The sequence below is a fragment of the Podarcis filfolensis genome (assembly GCF_964270895.1).
Source record: "Podarcis filfolensis genome assembly, chromosome: W".
NCBI lineage: Eukaryota > Metazoa > Chordata > Lepidosauria > Squamata > Lacertidae > Podarcis > Podarcis filfolensis.
In genome coordinates, this window is record NC_139619.1 from 35,791,797 (window position 1) to 35,808,464 (window position 16,668).

General features: G+C 42.4%; 1 protein-coding gene across 1 annotated transcript in view; it reads right to left on the reverse strand.

The window, feature by feature from the left end:
- Positions 1-1,576: 1,576 nt before the first annotated feature.
- Positions 1,577-16,668, reverse strand: part of LOC310753894 (tigger transposable element-derived protein 1-like) — a 657,443-nt gene continuing 642,351 nt past the window's right edge. The window contains exon 3 of the mRNA XM_083595240.1: positions 1,577-2,005. The gene's annotated coding sequence lies outside the window, so the exon portion shown is untranslated. The remainder of the gene's footprint in view (positions 2,006-16,668) is intronic.

Consider the following 16,668-nt stretch of genomic DNA (forward strand, 5'->3'; position numbering starts at 1 on the left):
GGAATTCTAAAAGTATCACATCCAAACCAAAACTCTTGGTTTTTGGATGCCCCTGCCTTCTGTCATCATTTGAGTTTTCCTCTGCTTCCCTTTCAAGCTGCTGTCTGGAAGGAGGCCAAAGCCCACTTAAACATAAGAATGATTATAAGAAAGCATTCATTCAACAGCCAGAGTTGAATGAAGACGATGTGCTAGGAGGAGAATGAGCTAATTAAACCATTCTGCAACACACACACACACACACACACACACACTGCAATCCGAACCCCAGTACTGTTATGAGGACAATGGTCACAACCACACATTTCAAGAACCATTGCACTAAGGGTCACAGATTCACCCAACACATCCTGGGAACCTCTGTTTGTTGAAGATCTAACATCTCTCAGCACCCTTAGCAAACTACAGTTCCCAGGATTCTTTAGGGAAAGCCTGGACTCTTTAAAGTGGTGTAAGAGCTTTAAATGTGTGGTGTGGAATTCCTCCAAAACAACTGGGGAACTGTGCAACCCTCTGTCTCTCAGGCTACGGTCCTGCCCCAGGCTCAGGAGGAGGAGGAGCAGGAGGGCTCTTTATTAGATTAGGTTTGTATCCTGCCTTTCTATTTTCATGCTCAAGGCAGCTAAACCATCAGAACTACATAAATCAATTATAATAATCAATACAATAAGAATAGCAATAAGAATTACACTGGTCAACAACAAATTTGTTGTCTGTGTTTTTTCAGTTGATTTAGGACGAATCTGATGCGCTGAATCCAAAAATCACATTGGTTTTGCTCAATCAGGTCAAGTTTTTGAGCGATGGCCACATGTCGTTTTTTTACATTTTTGTTCACATGTACGCTTGTGTGGAGCATTTTAGAAGCAGCTAAAATGAAAGCTGGCATCTTTGACGGTCCTCAGATCCGTCAGCTCATCAGAGATCCAGAGTTCGGAAACTCAATGAATGAAGTGGAACTGGAAGCATGGAAGGCATTTGTTCTGGTAGTGAAGAACTTTCTTGGCAACAATAAGGCCAGAAACTACGCAGAACTTGTCAACAACATGCTGACTGCTTTCAGAAACCTGGGCTGCAACATGAGCGTCAAGATGCACTACCTATTTTCACATATGGACCGGTTTCCTGAGAACCTGGGTTCAATGAGTGACGAGCAGGGGGAGAGATTCCATCAGGACATGAAAGAGATGGAGACCAGGTATCAGGGTCGCTGGGACGCAGTCATGATGGCTGACTACTGTTGGACTCTGAAGAGAGACTTCCCTGCCGCTGAGCATTCCAGGAGTTCAAAGAAACGGAAGTTCAAGCCCTGAAGTTTGAAAAAATGGTGAAGCAACATGCAATTTATGTGTACTTACCTTTATCAATGCCCACCATTCAGTTTACAGTAATCGATGTTTCTATCAGGTAATCAATATACGCTGTTGGAAAAACATTTTTTTCTCTTAAAACCATATTTAGGATGATATGTGTTGACAAAAATCTTTTTTTTTTAAATGATATTTATTAAAGTTTCAAAAAAGATTACAAAAATAAGAAAAGGAAAAAAAAAAAGATACAAAATACAGAAAAATAAAAACAATTAAAAACAAATCAATCTTTCCATGTCTTGTCTTTCATTTACTTGTTTCCCTGACCTCCTCACACCTCCCTTTTTTGTATTCCAGTTCAGTTAGTTAATTCAGCAAATCCTTTCCCTCTTTGTTTTTATCTTAATCCTTTATCTTAATATATTATAACTTTACATTCTCTCCTGTTAACAATCCATTTTTACATACTCCTTTGTAACATTACTGCTAAAACCACTTAACTTCATTCCAACATCATTCTAACATTCATTAATTTTGCAGTATTTCTGTAAATAGTCTTTAAATTTCTTCCAATCTTCTTCCACCGACTCTTCTCCCTGGTCTCGGATTCTGCCAGTCATTTCCGCCAGTTCCATATAGTCCATCACCTTCATCTGCCATTCTTCCAGGGTGGGTAGATCTTGTGTCTTCCAATACTTTGCAATAAGTATTCTTGCTGCTGTTGTAGCATACATAAAGAAAGTTCTATCCTTCTTTGACACCAATTGGCCAACCAATTGGCCAATTGTGTTGACAAAAATCAGCTGATAATGCCACAAAAATGTAATCGATTTTGTCACAAGATCTGATTTTTTTCAAATCAACATAGCACAAAAACCTGACCTGATGGAGAGAAACGGATGCCATTTCCTGATTCAGCAGTGCAAAAATACTCTAAATCATTTGTAGAAATCTAGACAACATTCAAAAAGTAAAAAATTGTTGCCCAGTGTTATTTACCAAATCTAAATAATCTGATAGAAAGTTGAGGGAGGTGTGATCTCTCCATCGGCTGCAGTCTTTGGACACAACATTTCAATGAACATTGTTGTTGTTGTTGTTGTTGTTGTTGTTATTAATTTCATTTCTATACCACTTTATATTTTCAAGAAAAATCTCCAAGCAGTTTACAGCATATTAAAACATAAATAAAACAATCTGAAGAATGTCAAATATAGAGTATACAGTTAAAGCAGCATAGTTAACAAAAAACTAAAGTATTAAAGATTTCAAAATAAAACATTACAAAGGAGGTCAACTACAGAATACATATTTAACACAGTTAACAAAAACAAAACAAAAAACTTAAGCATTGCCCCCCCCCAAAAGCCAACATTGCTAAGTAAAGTCAAATATAAAATGCACATTTAAAACAGCATAATTAACAAGAGAATAAAATATTGTCATAAGCATGACACGGCTGTTTAGCAGGCACAAAAAGATGGGGCAAAAGAATCCAATAGTTTGGGTTTCTTGTCAGGCCTAGCGATGTCCCTCTGGTCTCACCAGGAGCCTCTTTAGTAGAGCTGGTGTCTGGGCCCTGCCCCCTAGGCCAGGTGGAAAGGGCCTTGCTGGAAGCGGCCTTCACAACTCACAACCGGTCAAGGCCATCATGATGACACACAGTTCAAAAGGAATTCAATTATGATTCCAATCATAAACAGGCAATGATGTTGCTAGGTGAAGTCAAATGCCCTGTTCTTCTGTTCAGTGGCATAGCGTGGGTTGTCAGCACCCGGGGCAAGGCAAGTAATTTGCGCCCCCAACCCGTGGATTTGCGCCCCCTAACCCATGGATTTGCGCCCCCTAACCCTAACCCCCAGATGTTGCGCCCGGTGCGGCCGGCCCCCCCTGCACCCCCCACGCTACGCCACTGCTTCTGTTTGCAGACTTCAGAAAGGCTTTCAAATTTTCAGTCTTGAGTTTGAGTGATACAGAGAGTCAGTTCCAGCATTGCAGTCTGCAGGCCACACTTGGTTTAGGTCTCCTATTTTTGCAAGATGACTTAGCTTCCTTTTGCTTGTAAGAGCTTTTCCTCAGTCAGCCACTTAGCTCTTAAAAAGTTAAGAAATGAGGTCCTTTCAGAGACAGGGGTGCACAATGAGCATAGTCCCGAGGAGCTGACACCACAGGTGTGGGGTGGGGAGATGCAGGAGGTACATTCCTTCGTTATGTGCACACATGCACATGCAAATGCAAACACACAGAGGGAGAAAATAACTGTTCCCCACATCAAACAGGGGGCGCTTTTTGCACGGTCGCATGCAGCCCTCCCCCATCCCATGCGGCTCCCAGCACTACAGCCTGGATCCCCCCCCCCCAGGCTGGACACCTGGAGGTAGCCGCCTACTTCTGCCAGTTACCCAATCCCAGCTGGGGAGGCGTTGCCAGGAGAGAGTTAGCCAGGGAAGGGGAGGGATCACCCAGCTCACACAATAGTGGGCGGAACTTACCTGGGAGTTCTCAGTCAGCTTCAGAGCTTCTTCCACCCTGCCCTCCCTCAGTTAAGCCTTCTTTTGCAGGTTAACCTTTTCTTCACAGGTATGCGGGCGCTGCTACGTTATGGTTGCTGTTGAAGGGCCAGAAAGGAATTTTCCTGCATTCGCAGGTTTTGCCTTCCTCGTAGCAAAACATCACAACTTTGGTGGTTTCAGGCCTTGGGCAGAATCCTTTAGCCTATCTTCCCTAAATGGGGGGAGGGGGCGGGAAGCAGTGACCCACGCCCCCCCCCCATTGTGGTGATCCCAGGGTTCCCCAATTAAAGGGGTTGTTTTGAGGGGAGTCATTGGCCATATGCCATTAGGTTGTCATTGGCGAAATGGGGGGGCGGGCTCTCTCCAGCGCCAGCCCAATCCCCACACATTCTGTTCCCCAGATCCCCGGCTGGGGACTGGGAGGGTTAAACGCCCAATGCCTAAGCCAAGGTCTCCCTACATCTGAAGTTTTAATAAAGTTGTTGCCAAATTTTAATCCCATAAGACGTTGTCTTGAGTCATTATTCCACACGGGTGTCGCCCAGGGTTGGGGGGTCTCCGCCTGTCCGCGCAACAGGTTTTTTTGCAGTAGGAGCTGCTAACACAGCCAATTACTTCACCCCCAGAGGCACACTCAATTGTCCCTCGAGACAGACAGATGGCAGCAATTGTAACATCTCCTGCAAAGTAAATGGGGCATTGAATAAATGTCATGAAAGAACAACAGCAAACTTGAGCAACAAACACACACTTTCTCAGGCTGCATTCCTGACCCCACTTTGTGCTGATAATAATTATGAGAAAACAGAAATGTTGAACAACACTCTCTCTCTCTCTCTCTCTCTCTCTCTCTCTCTCTCTCTCTCTCTCTCGCTCTCTCTCTCTGTTACAATCCTGACCTTTTCCTCACTAATAATAGTGTTGAGGTTCTGGACAGTTTAGAGTTAACACTCCAGAAGGCGTTCTTATTCACTGGGTGCCTGCCCATATCATCCGGGTTTTTCCTTTCGTTCTGAGAGCATGCAGCTTGATTCTGTCGGTTTCTTTTCTGTTTCTTTATGCTTCTGAATAAACATCTTTGGGAGAATAGAAGCACTGGTGTCAAGTTGATTTATTGGAGACACCACTTTGACACAGACCAAGCCATTTATGCTGCGTACGAACTCTGCAACGGCCGACAACTGCGAAGTGTGGCAGCATGCTGAAGAAGCGGGCGGGCGGCCATAAACGTCAGACCAGCTCATAAATCAGGCCAATTGCCGTGCCGGGCAGCAGACTCCGTGGGTCAAAGGATTTACCATCTACAAACTTTAACATGTTATGGCCAAGATAGCAACGTGTTAATGGTAGCGTGTCCTGAGGTGATTGATGGCCAGGACGGGAGGTCTGTGTGTCTGCTGCAGCCGGCAGCTTAAAAGTCTGGCTAGAGGCCTGTTTTGTGCCATGCCTTGAGGCACAGAGCAGTAGAAACTCACTGGTGAAAGCAAGCCATTTTCCAGAGCTGGGAGCTGAGAGCTGGAAGCTGGAGAGAGCAGCAGCCGTGTAAGTAACACAAGCCCCAGAAAGAAAAAAAATGGCAGAGGTTCAGGAAAATTTTATGGTGGCCTTCCCAAGGCTGACGGGGAAGAACTGGGTGGACTGGTCCAAGAAAATGCAGGTTTTGTTAACTGCTAAAGGCCTTTGGACTTGTACGCAGAACCCACCTGTACAGGCCCTGGCAGGGGCAGCAGATGGAGTTGTAGCTGCTGCAGCTGCAGAGCTGAGAAGAGACCAGAGAGCTGTTGCTCATTTGGTCATGGCCATTGATGGGGCTCAGATGGTTCACACTGACCACGCCACCTATGCCCACGAGATCTGGGGGGCCCTTCAACGTGTGCATCAGTGGGATATGGCTGGGGCCCGGATTCATGTCACCAGACAGCTGTTTGAGTTACGTTTGCAACCGGGAGGCTGCGTGAAAGAGCACATATCCCACATGCTGGTGTTGTTCATCCGTTTGAGGCAACTACAGATTCTCTTCACAGAGCAGCATAAAGTTTACATATTGCTGAGTTCTTTAGACCCCAGCTATGAGACACTTTCTCTCACGTTGGAAGCCATGCCTGCAGCACAGCTTGTGTCGGGCAGGTTGCAGGATGAACAGGATAAAAGGCTGAGAGAGAAAGGAAAAGCTGCGAAGGGGGGTTGCCCTGTGCCCAGGAGTGGGAGTGCAGAAAACGCTGGGAGCACTGTGCATGCCTTTGCAGCAAAGCGGTGCTACGTCTGCAATTCAGACCAACATCTGCGGAGAAACTGCCCCAAGGCCGTCTCCCATGGCAACCAGGAGATAAGAGGCAGAGCACGTCGTGGGAGGAGAGGCCCTGCGAGAGGGGGCAGAGGCAGCGATACAGGAACACATCAAAAGGCAGCTGCATATGCTTTTGTTGGAAAGACTGCAGCCAACTGTAAACAGCATTGGATAATTGATAGTGGAGCCAGCAGGCATCTAGCTCCACCCGGTAGCCAGTTGCAGAACTGCTGGCAAATTCCAGATGGGACAACAGTTACATTGGCTGATGTGACTAAGAGAGCTATTTCAAAAGCTGGTGTTGTTTTTATGCCTTGTTTAAAAGCTGGTATTGATGTGTAGGAAATGTGGGTTACTTTCTGTTTTTGCTCTTGACAATGCTGGTTTTCAGGTCCGTTTTGGTAACCAGGCATGCACCATCTCCAAAGATGGGGAGCAGTAAGTCCAGGTACGAGGCCACGATGGGCTGTACATACTGGAAACAGGTGATGATGCCTCTGAGGGGGCACAGGTTGCTGAAACAGGTGATGTTGCTTCTTAGGAAGCACAGGCAAAGTGTGCCAACGGTCCCACTCATGACCAGTGTCTGCACGTATGGCATAGAAGATTTTCGCATGCAAACTGGTGTTACGTGCGCAAACAGGTAGAGTGCGCTGATGGCTGCAAAATGAAGGAGTGCTCTAAGTTCCTTGACTGTAGAGCTTGTAAAAAAGCCAAAGTGCACACGGCCAATTACCCAAGGTCTGAGAGAGTGACCAAACAGGTTTTTGAGCTCGTGCATGCGGATCTCTGTGGTCCAATGCCAGTGGCAAGTATGGGTAATTCTAAATACATTCTTTGTCTGACAAATGATTTTTCGAGGATGGGGTGGATTTTCACGCTCAAAGACAAAGGGCAAGCAGCCAAGGAGTTCAAAGAGTGGGTGGTGTCAGTAGAACTTGAGTTTGACACCCGAGTCAAAGCTTTTCAAACAGACAGAGGCACAGAATTTATGGCGTCTAGTTTGCAAAGCTTCTTCCGTGCGAAAGGTATTAAGCACAGGAAGACAGCTTCTTACTCCCCGCAAGAAAATGGAGTTTCAGCGCACAGGAATCGAACCCTGCAAGAAGCCATGGAGGCTCTTCTCTTTGATCCAGGGCTGCCAAAATGCTATTGGGCCGAAGCTGTAAAAACTGTGTCTTTCACTTTGAATAGGACGTATAATTCTGTGGTTGGGAACATGCCGTATTTTATGCTCCATGGCAAGAAACCCAAGGTGCACTATTTTCGTACCTTTGGGGCGGAGGCTTGGATATTGATTCCCAAACAGCACAAAAATGGTGGCCCTAGATCCCGCAAAATGATTTTCTGTGGGTACGAGCCAGGGTCAAAAGCCTGGAGGTTTGCTTATCCAGGTGGAGATCGCTCACATGCGGTAATCAGCAGGAGCACAGAATTCTGTGAGCAGAGTGGTTGGAACAGGATTCACAGGAATCCTGAAGTGCTCACAAATTGGTTTAGTGATCTTGATTCTGAGGATCAACCAATTGCACCTGCTGGAGGAGCTGCTGGCGGTCCGGGCCAAGCTGCCGACCACCACCAGGGTGCAGTGCCAGAGAGAGAGGTGCAATTCCAAAGAGAGAGGTGAAGCCAGAGACCAAGAGTGCACTCTCATCTCTGCAGGCGAGGCCTAGCAGGCGCAGTAGATCTCCATTGTCTCCCACAGCCAAGCTCAGTCCAAGAACGCACAGCAAGCACAGCAAGTCGCTTGGTGGTTCACCAGACGCCAGGGACTCACAGGCAGAGTCCAGCACGTCTGGGTCAGAGGGGGAGTCCAGTGTGGTGCCAAGACATTTTAAGCACACCATGAAGGGCAAACCTCCTGACTGTTTCACAGCCACAAATGTGTGGGCTGGTTTTGCTCAGTGTGAACCAGAAAGCTTTGCTGAGTTGGTCACTTAGTATTTTATAATATTTGGCCGGTAAGCCATCCGGCCCCGGCGCTTTTCCAATTTTCATCTTTTTTATGGCCTTCTTTATCTCCTCTTGTGTAATCGGCTGGTCTAATAATTCTTTTTCTTCAGTTGCGATCTGTTGCAAATGATGTTCTTGCAGGTAACGCTCTATTTCATAGTCTGTTTCGTTTCCTCTTTTGTATAAGTCCTTATAATACTTCTGGAATAACCTTTTTATTTCTTTCGGCTCTTCCACTATCCTATCTCCCTCTCTTATCTTACAAATCGTATTTTGTTTCGTCCTTTCTCTTAGTTGCCATGCCAAATATTTCCCTATTTTATTGGCTGATTCAAAATTCTTTTGTTTCATCGTTTTAATTTTCCATTCTATCTCCTGATTGACTAACATGGAAAATTTGGCTTGTAGTATTTTTATATTTTGCTTTATAGTCTCCTCCCCAGGTTTACTGACTAATTTTCTTTCATTTTCCATAAGTTGTATTAAGACCTCCTCCTTTTTTTTCTCTTTTTCTTTTTTCAAGTGACAATTTTTCTGAATTAGGAAGCCCCTCATAACTGCTTTTCCTGCGTCCCAAACCGTTTCTATCGCAGTTTCTTTGTTTAGGTTCCGCTTAAAGTATTCTTCAATTGTTTCTTTTGCCTTGTTTACTATCTTTTGATCATTAAATAAATATTCGTTCATTCTCCATCTACCTACTGTAACATCTTTACCCTTTATCTCTATAAATACCGGGTTGTGGTCAGATAAAGTTTGCGGGAGAATTTCAGACTTAATTAGACTCTGTGTCAGTTCCTTCGAGATCCAAATATTATCTATTCTCCCCCAACTCTGGTTTGAATTTGAGAAAAAAGTGTACTGCTTTATAGTGGGGTTTTTAAATCTCCACGCATCTATTAGACCCATATTATCTACCAAATCGAAGAAAGTGCGCGGTAATTTACCTTCTTTTGTCACTTGGATTTTTGTTGACCTGTCCAAATTTGGTGATACCACTCCGTTAAAGTCACCCATCAATATCATTTTTTGATCCATCCACTCTACTAACTTATTACCTAATTCAAGGTAAAAAGTTGACTTTTTTTCATTAGGTGCATATATTCCAACAACAATTATTTTTACTCCATGGAACACTATCTGTACTACTATCAGTCTCCCTTGTTCATCTTTGTACAACAGTTTTGGATCAAGTTTTTCCTTTATATAAAGTACCACACCCCTTTTCTTAACCTTATCCGCAGCCACAAAGTCCAACCCCAGTCTGTTATTACTTAAAACTCTCTTATGTTTTTTCGTTACATGAGTCTCCTGTAGGCAGATTAAATCAAGGTTCTTTTTTAACAATATATGCATAATCTGGTTCCTTTTATTTTTATTGTTTAACCCATTCACGTTCCAAGACAGTGTTTTTAAAGCCATCTGTTATGCAAAATTTAAAAGTTCTCTAGTCTTTATTAAACCTACTGTTCTTTGTCTTCTTTTTCTTCCCTTTCCCTCTCTTCTGCTGAGTTTATTTCTTTCTCTTCCTCTTCACTCCCTCCGCCCCCACCCCCCTCCCCCGGCCGCTCCCCCACTTCCCCCCACCCCGCCATCCTTCCAAGTTCCTTCTCGTATCTTCTTGCAAATTTTTCAAGTTCTAAGGAGCTGGACAGTTTGAATCTTTTTTCCTTAAAGTAGAATGAAATACCTTCCGGAAATTCCCATCTATATAAGATCCCATTCTTCTTCAACTGATTAGTTAATTTCTTATAAATATCTCTCCTTCGAAGAAACCTCGAGGGGATCTCTTTAAATATGATAATTGAATTTCCTTCAATGTTTAACCTTTTACTATAGTTCTGTTTCAGTATTTCGTTCCTTAAATCCAAGGAGTTAAACATGGCTAAAACGTCTCCTGGCAATTTTTTCCCCTTAGCTTTAGCCGATTTTGTTTTTATCCGGAAGATATTTACTAGACAGTAGCTTATCTCTTCTTCCTTCCTATCTAGCCAAATTGCTAACTCTTTAACCATTTTAGATCTTATATTCTCATTTGGTTCCTCCGGAATCCCTCTAAATTTCAGGTTTGATTGGTTTTGTCTCATCTGAGTCATTGCCATACTGTCCAGCAATTCTTCCTGCACTTTTGCTATCTCCTTGACTTCTATTTTGATCCTGTCCTGGTCCCTCTTACTATCTTTTGTTTCCTTTTGCATCCTTTTCATTGAGTCTTCAAGTGCTTTGGCTCTTACCGATAGATCTTTAACTTTCCCTGTCAATTCTCCCACCACCCCCTCCAATCTCTTATCCAAGGTGTCCTGTACTTCCAGTAGCTTTCTCTCAATGTACTGTTCATTATGTTTAAATTCTTTCCTTATTTCCGCCATTAAACTGTCATAGTCCTTAATTTCTTTCCCCTCTTTCCCATCTTCTTGTCTAGATGGCCTCCTTTCTGCTGGCGTTCCCACACCCTTTTTCATTTTGTATAACAACTTATTTTAGCTAATAATTAAAGTCTCTTTCCCCCCCTAGCAGTCTCTTGAGGAAGCTGCTGGGTTTCTCTATTCCTCCCGTTGATTTCTTAAATTCTTCTAGTACTATTTCCTTTGTTTCCACACGGTGGCGCCTTATTACTCTTCCAAGTCTCTTTCTTTTCCGTGTGTTTCCTCAGCCGGGAGCCTCCCTCCCCACTATCCCAAGCAGCTATTCTTTTATATTCAGTAGTCACACTTTTTAGGGGGGAGAGCAAATACGCAGAATTAAACACAATCAAAGAAGGAGTGAAACAAAAAGGGGCAGTAAGAAACAAAATAAAGGGGGGTGTATGTAGATCCTACGTCTCCAAAAATGACCGGAAACATACCCCTAAGGGGCGGAAAAAAATAAAGGAGATTAAAGGAAAGTAGGGGAGAGAAATGCAGGAGGGAAATAACTGCCAAAGTTATGGGTGCAAATGTAGAAAGTCCCAAATTAAAGCTCTGTCCTTTTGGAAGAAGTATGGGGCGAGACTCAGTCCGAGCGCAGACACAGGCGGGTGAAGCAGGGTCGAACCAAGATATGTTCCACGAAGAGAGACTTTCTGCATGTCACGGAGAGTCCTGTTAAACTGTCCCAATCGCTTTTCTCTATAGCGATAGATCCCTCTAAAGTTTGACCTCCATATTCCTGCTTGAACAGTAATTTAGTTCTCTTTTGAACAGGAAGAGATGGGGGGGGAAATGGCGCAATAGGTGCCGCTGTGTCTAACCGGTGATACTTGTCCACAACTCCCCTCCTCCTGTTTCTGTTAAATTTTCAGACCATAAAACTGGCATAAATGTTTACCAGCCTCTGTCCTTTTTTATACAAAGTAATAAATGGAAAGGGTAACTAAAGTAGCATTTGCGTGCTATTCAAATCAGTCCCCATTCAAATGCAGCAGGCAGCATAGTTAGGTGTAAGAGATCTGCTGATATGCTCCCAAACTGTTCGCTAGCACAACGTTCTCCGACCAGGTGAAGCAGAAAATTTCCTTTTCCTACTCTTTAGTCCATTAAAGTATTTCAAAATTACTTTTGCCTCAGACACTTTTACTTTGTATCTGAGGTCTTTCCTCTACACCCACTTAGCGGCAACTTTCTTACTTTCTTACTTTCTCTCTCCCAGTCTTCCGCTATACTCCATTTTCTCTTACCGCCGGTAATGGATTCCTTCTCCTTCGCCCCGTTGTTCTTTTCCGCTGAGTTCTTTAATTAAACTTTAATTGCACCTTTTCACCTCCGTAGCTTGCACTGTTTTTCCAATATTTTTCTTAGTCGCTATTTCCCAGCATTTTTAACTGCTGTCGGAGGTTCGCCGCTTTCACACGGAGCCTGAGGCTTCACAACATGGAGACTGTTACTTCCCCTTCACGCTGCTGCTCCAGCCCTGTTAAACGCCGGCAACACAGGCGAGCACAGGCAGCTTCGCTGAGTACTCTGTCCCCCAGGATAATCCTCCCGAGGTTTTAGGGTTCACAGAGCCTTTGTAACCCCTCTAGACCTCCATGTTGTTCGAGACCCCCCCGGAGGGTAGCCTCGCGCTCCTTCTTGTGGCTGCGGCGTCCCGGAAGTCTGTCCAGTTTTATGCGATGTGATGAATAATATCCTAAAAGAGGGAAGGATTCCTAATACCTGGAAGGAGGCCTTTATTACATTAATACCTAAAAAAGACGTAGACTCCTTGGAGGTGAAAAATTATAGACCGATTTCGTTATTAAATAACGATTATAAATTGTTCGCGGACGTAATGGCAGAAAGACTAAAAAGGGTATTAAACAACAGAATTCACAAAGACCAAACAGGCTTCCTACCAGGGAGACAACTGAGGGATAACGTAAGAAACGTAATAGATATCATTGAATATTTGGATACTAGAATAGACAAACAGGCGGCATTGGTATTTATTGACGCTGAAAAGGCATTCGACAACGTCTCCTGGCGTTTTCTGATGAAAAATATGAAAATGATGGGGATGGGAGAAAGATTTAGAAAAGGTATAGAAGCTATCTATTATGAGCAAAAAGCAAAACTTATAATAAATAATACCACGTCAGAATTTTTTGATATATCTAAAGGAACCAGACAAGGCTGCCCCTTGTCTCCTCTATTATTTATAACAGTGTTGGAAGTACTTAATAAGAGATTGAGGGAGGCAACAGAGGTGAAAGGAATTAAGGTAGGATTGAAAGAACATAAAATCAAGGCTTTTGCGGATGACATTGTATTAACATTAGAAGATCCAAAACATAGCGTAAAAGAAGCTTTACAAAAATTTGAAGAGTTTGGTGCTGTGTCAGGCCTTAAGGTTAATAAGATCAAGACCAAAATGCTGGTAAAAAACTTAACTAAAGAAGATGTTGTAGATTTAGAACAAAGGTCGGGAATTAGGACAGCAAAGAAGGTAAAGTATCTCGGAGTATGGATTACGGTTAAGAACATCAACTTATATAAGGACAACTATGAGGTCACCTGGAAGAAGATTAAGAAGGATTTAGAAATTTGGGAGAGAATGAGATTGTCTTTTTTGGGGAGGATAGCGGTAATTAAAATGAACGTCCTGCCTAGAATGTTATTCTTATTTCAAAATATTCCGATACTTAAAGGTGTAAAGCAATGTAAAGAGTGGCAAAGAGCCTTGGCGAGATATATCTGGCAAGGAAAAAGACCGCGAATAAAAATGAAAATATTGGTAGATAGAAAGGAAAGAGGGGGCTTTTCCCTACCGGATTTAACTCTATATTATGAAGCGGCATGTTTATTGTGGTTAAAAGATTGGATAAGACTAGAAAATAGGGACATCTTGGATTTGGAAGGCTTTGACAACAGGTACGGGTGGCACTCGTACCTGTGGTATGAAAAAGTAAAAGTGCATAGAGGCTTTTTAAATCATATTTTCAGAGGTCCAATCTACCAAGTATGGGAAAGAAATAAAAATCTTTTGGAAAGGAAGACACCTTGGTGGATTTCACCAATAGAGGTGTTAACTATTAAAAAAATTAATATGGAAGGAAAAAATGCCACGTATGAAGAGCTTACAAGGAAAACAGAGCATGGTATTAAACTTAGACCGTACGATGAGATAAAAAATTTATTTACTAGTTGGTTGCAATACCATCAGGTAAATGATCTGTTAAAAGAAGATAAAAAGAAATTAGGATTTGAAGACAAAAAATCTAAGTTTAATGTGGAAGTTATTGAAGGCAAGAATAAAACTCTGTCCAGAATGTATGATATCTTGTTGGAGTGGCACACAAAGGACGAAGAGGTGAAGGAGGTAATGACCAAATGGGCGATAGATGTCGGACATAATATTGATTTTGAAAGGTGGATTGAATTATGGAACAATAACATGAAGTTTACGGCGTGTACGGTATTGAGAGAAAACTTATGGAAAATGATATATAGGTGGTATCTCACGCCAGTGAAATTGGCTAAGATGTATAGGCTAAAAAACAAAAGATGCTGGAAATGTGGAGAAGCAGAAGGTGATTTTTACCACATGTGGTGGTCATGCAGCAAAGTGAAAGGCTTTTGGGAATCAATATATAACGAACTTAAAAAAATCTTTAGATACACGTTTCCCAAAAAGCCCGAAGCTTTTCTGTTAGGAATGATGGGTAAAGAAATTAAAAAAGAAGACAAGATATTATTCCTTTATGCTACCACAGCCGCAAGAATCATGTTAGCACAAAACTGGAAAACGGAAGTTATACCTAATATAAGTGAATGGCAAGTTAAAATGGTAAACTATGCCGAGCTCGCTAGAATAACAGCAAGGATTAGGGACCAAGATGAACGGAAATTTCATGACGACTGGAATAAATATTGGATGTATATTGGAATTAATTGGTAGACGGCACTAGCGGGGGTAGAACAACTCTAACAGTAAGGGGTTACTATTTAAGATCAAAAATAAATTACGTGACCATAGAATTGATTTGACACTTACCAAAGGGGTGGAGGGAAGTCCAAGGCTCGGCAGAGCCTAAAACAAGGTGTTTATTTTTTGTATAATTTGGTGGACATAATATGTATAAGTTATTCAAATGAACTTTGTATATATTGATATGTTTATTTGTGTAAATTCCAATAAAAATTTATCTGCAAAAAAAAAAAGAAAGAAAGCTTTGCTGAGGTTCAGAAGTTACCTCAGGCAGAATCCAGCAAATGGCAGCAAGCCATGGAAAAAGAGCTTAGTGCCATGAAGTCTCTAGGAGTCTTCACACTCACAACTCTGCCAGCTGACCAGCAGGCAGTGAGTTGTTGCTGGGTCTACCGGTTAAAACCCACTGCATGTGGAGAACCACAATATAAAGCCAGATTGGTGGCAAGAGGTTTCAGCCAGTGACCAGGGCTACACTATTCTCAGGTGTACGCACCCACAGCCAGAAATGAGACCGTGCGATTGCTTTTGGCGAAAGCAGCACAAAGAGGTTCTGAGGTCGCTCATTTTGGCATTGATGTTGCCTATTTAAACTCACCGCTGCAGGAGGAGATTTACATGGGTTTTTTTAAAAAAAAGATATTTATTGAGATTTTCCATTTTATACAAATCAAAAAGAAAAAGAAAAAAAGAGAAAAAAAGATTAAAAAGAAAAAAATATTAAAAACACATAAATTTCATGTCATATTTTCCAATAACATATTTCCTTGACCTCCTCATACCTCCCCTTCTTGTATTCCAGTTCAAATTATTCATCCAGCAAATCCTTATCTCATAGCATTACAGCTATAAACCTTATTTTCAATCCATCTTCTTAAATTATTGTAACTTATACTTTTACTTATGTACAAAAAAGAACTATTTTTTCATATTCTTTTATATCATTACAGCTAATAACCCCTTAATTTCAATCCAACATCACTCAGTGTTCCTTAATATTACAATATTTTTGCAAATAGTCTTTGAATTTCTTCCATTCTTCTTCTGCCGATTCTTCTCCCTGGTCACGGATTCTGCCAGTCAATTCTGCCAGTCCCATAAAATCAATCAATTTCGTCTGCCATTCTTCCAGAGTGGGTTGGTCTTGCGTCTTCCAATACTTTGCAATGAGTATTCTTGCTGCTGTTGTAGCATACATAAAGAAAGTTCTATCCTTTTTTAACACCAATTGGCCGACCATGCCCAGGAGAAAGGCCTCTGGTTTCTTCACAAAGGTATATTTAAATACCTTTTTCAATTCATTATAAATCATTTCCCAGAAAGCCTTAATCCTAGGGCACGTCCACCAAAGGTGGAAAAAAGTACCTTCAGTTTCTTTACATTTCCAACATTTATTATCAGGCAAATGGTAAATTTTTGCAAGCTTGACTGGGGTCATGTACCACCTATATATCATTTTCATAATATTTTCTCTTAAGGCATTACATGCTGTAAATTTCATACCTGTGGTCCACAACTGTTCCCAGTCAGCAAACATGATGTTATGTCCAACATCTTGTGCCCGAGGAGATTTACATGTTACCTCCACCAGGGTTTGAGGGTGATAGGCCAGGTCTGGTATAGAGACTGCACCATTCCATTTATGGCTTGAAACAACCAGCCAGAAATTAGAATTTATGTCTCAACGAAGCTCTGGAGAAGCTAGGGTTTCAGAAGAGTCTGGCAGACAGCTGCCTGTACCTGAAGGGGTCAGGCCAGCAGGAGGAACTCGCTCTTATTTTTGTCAGCGGCATTATATTAGTTGCCAGGACAGGTAAACAAGTGCAGGAGTTTGCAAGCAAGCTGAAACAGCACTTCAAACTCAAGGATTTAGGTCCTGTGAGCATGTACCTAGGGGTCCAAATTCACAGAGACCAAGACGGCAGTTTTTTGCTAAATCAGAGAGCAAAGATAGAGCAATTGCTGCAGAAGTTCAAGATGGCAGACTGCAAAGGTGTCAGAACATCAATGGAAACGTGTTTTCTTAAAGACAGCCAGTCTGAGGTAAAGCCAGAGTTTGAGAACCAGGAGGTGTTTCAATCTGCTCTGGGGAGTCTGCTGTTGGGTTGAAATAACGACAGACAGGTAGCGAGTGTCATCTGGGAGGCATCTCCCGAGCAAGTCTCGGGGAGTCCCTTTTATTGAATATTACAGCATTGCCACATATGTGCTTATTGCTGATTGG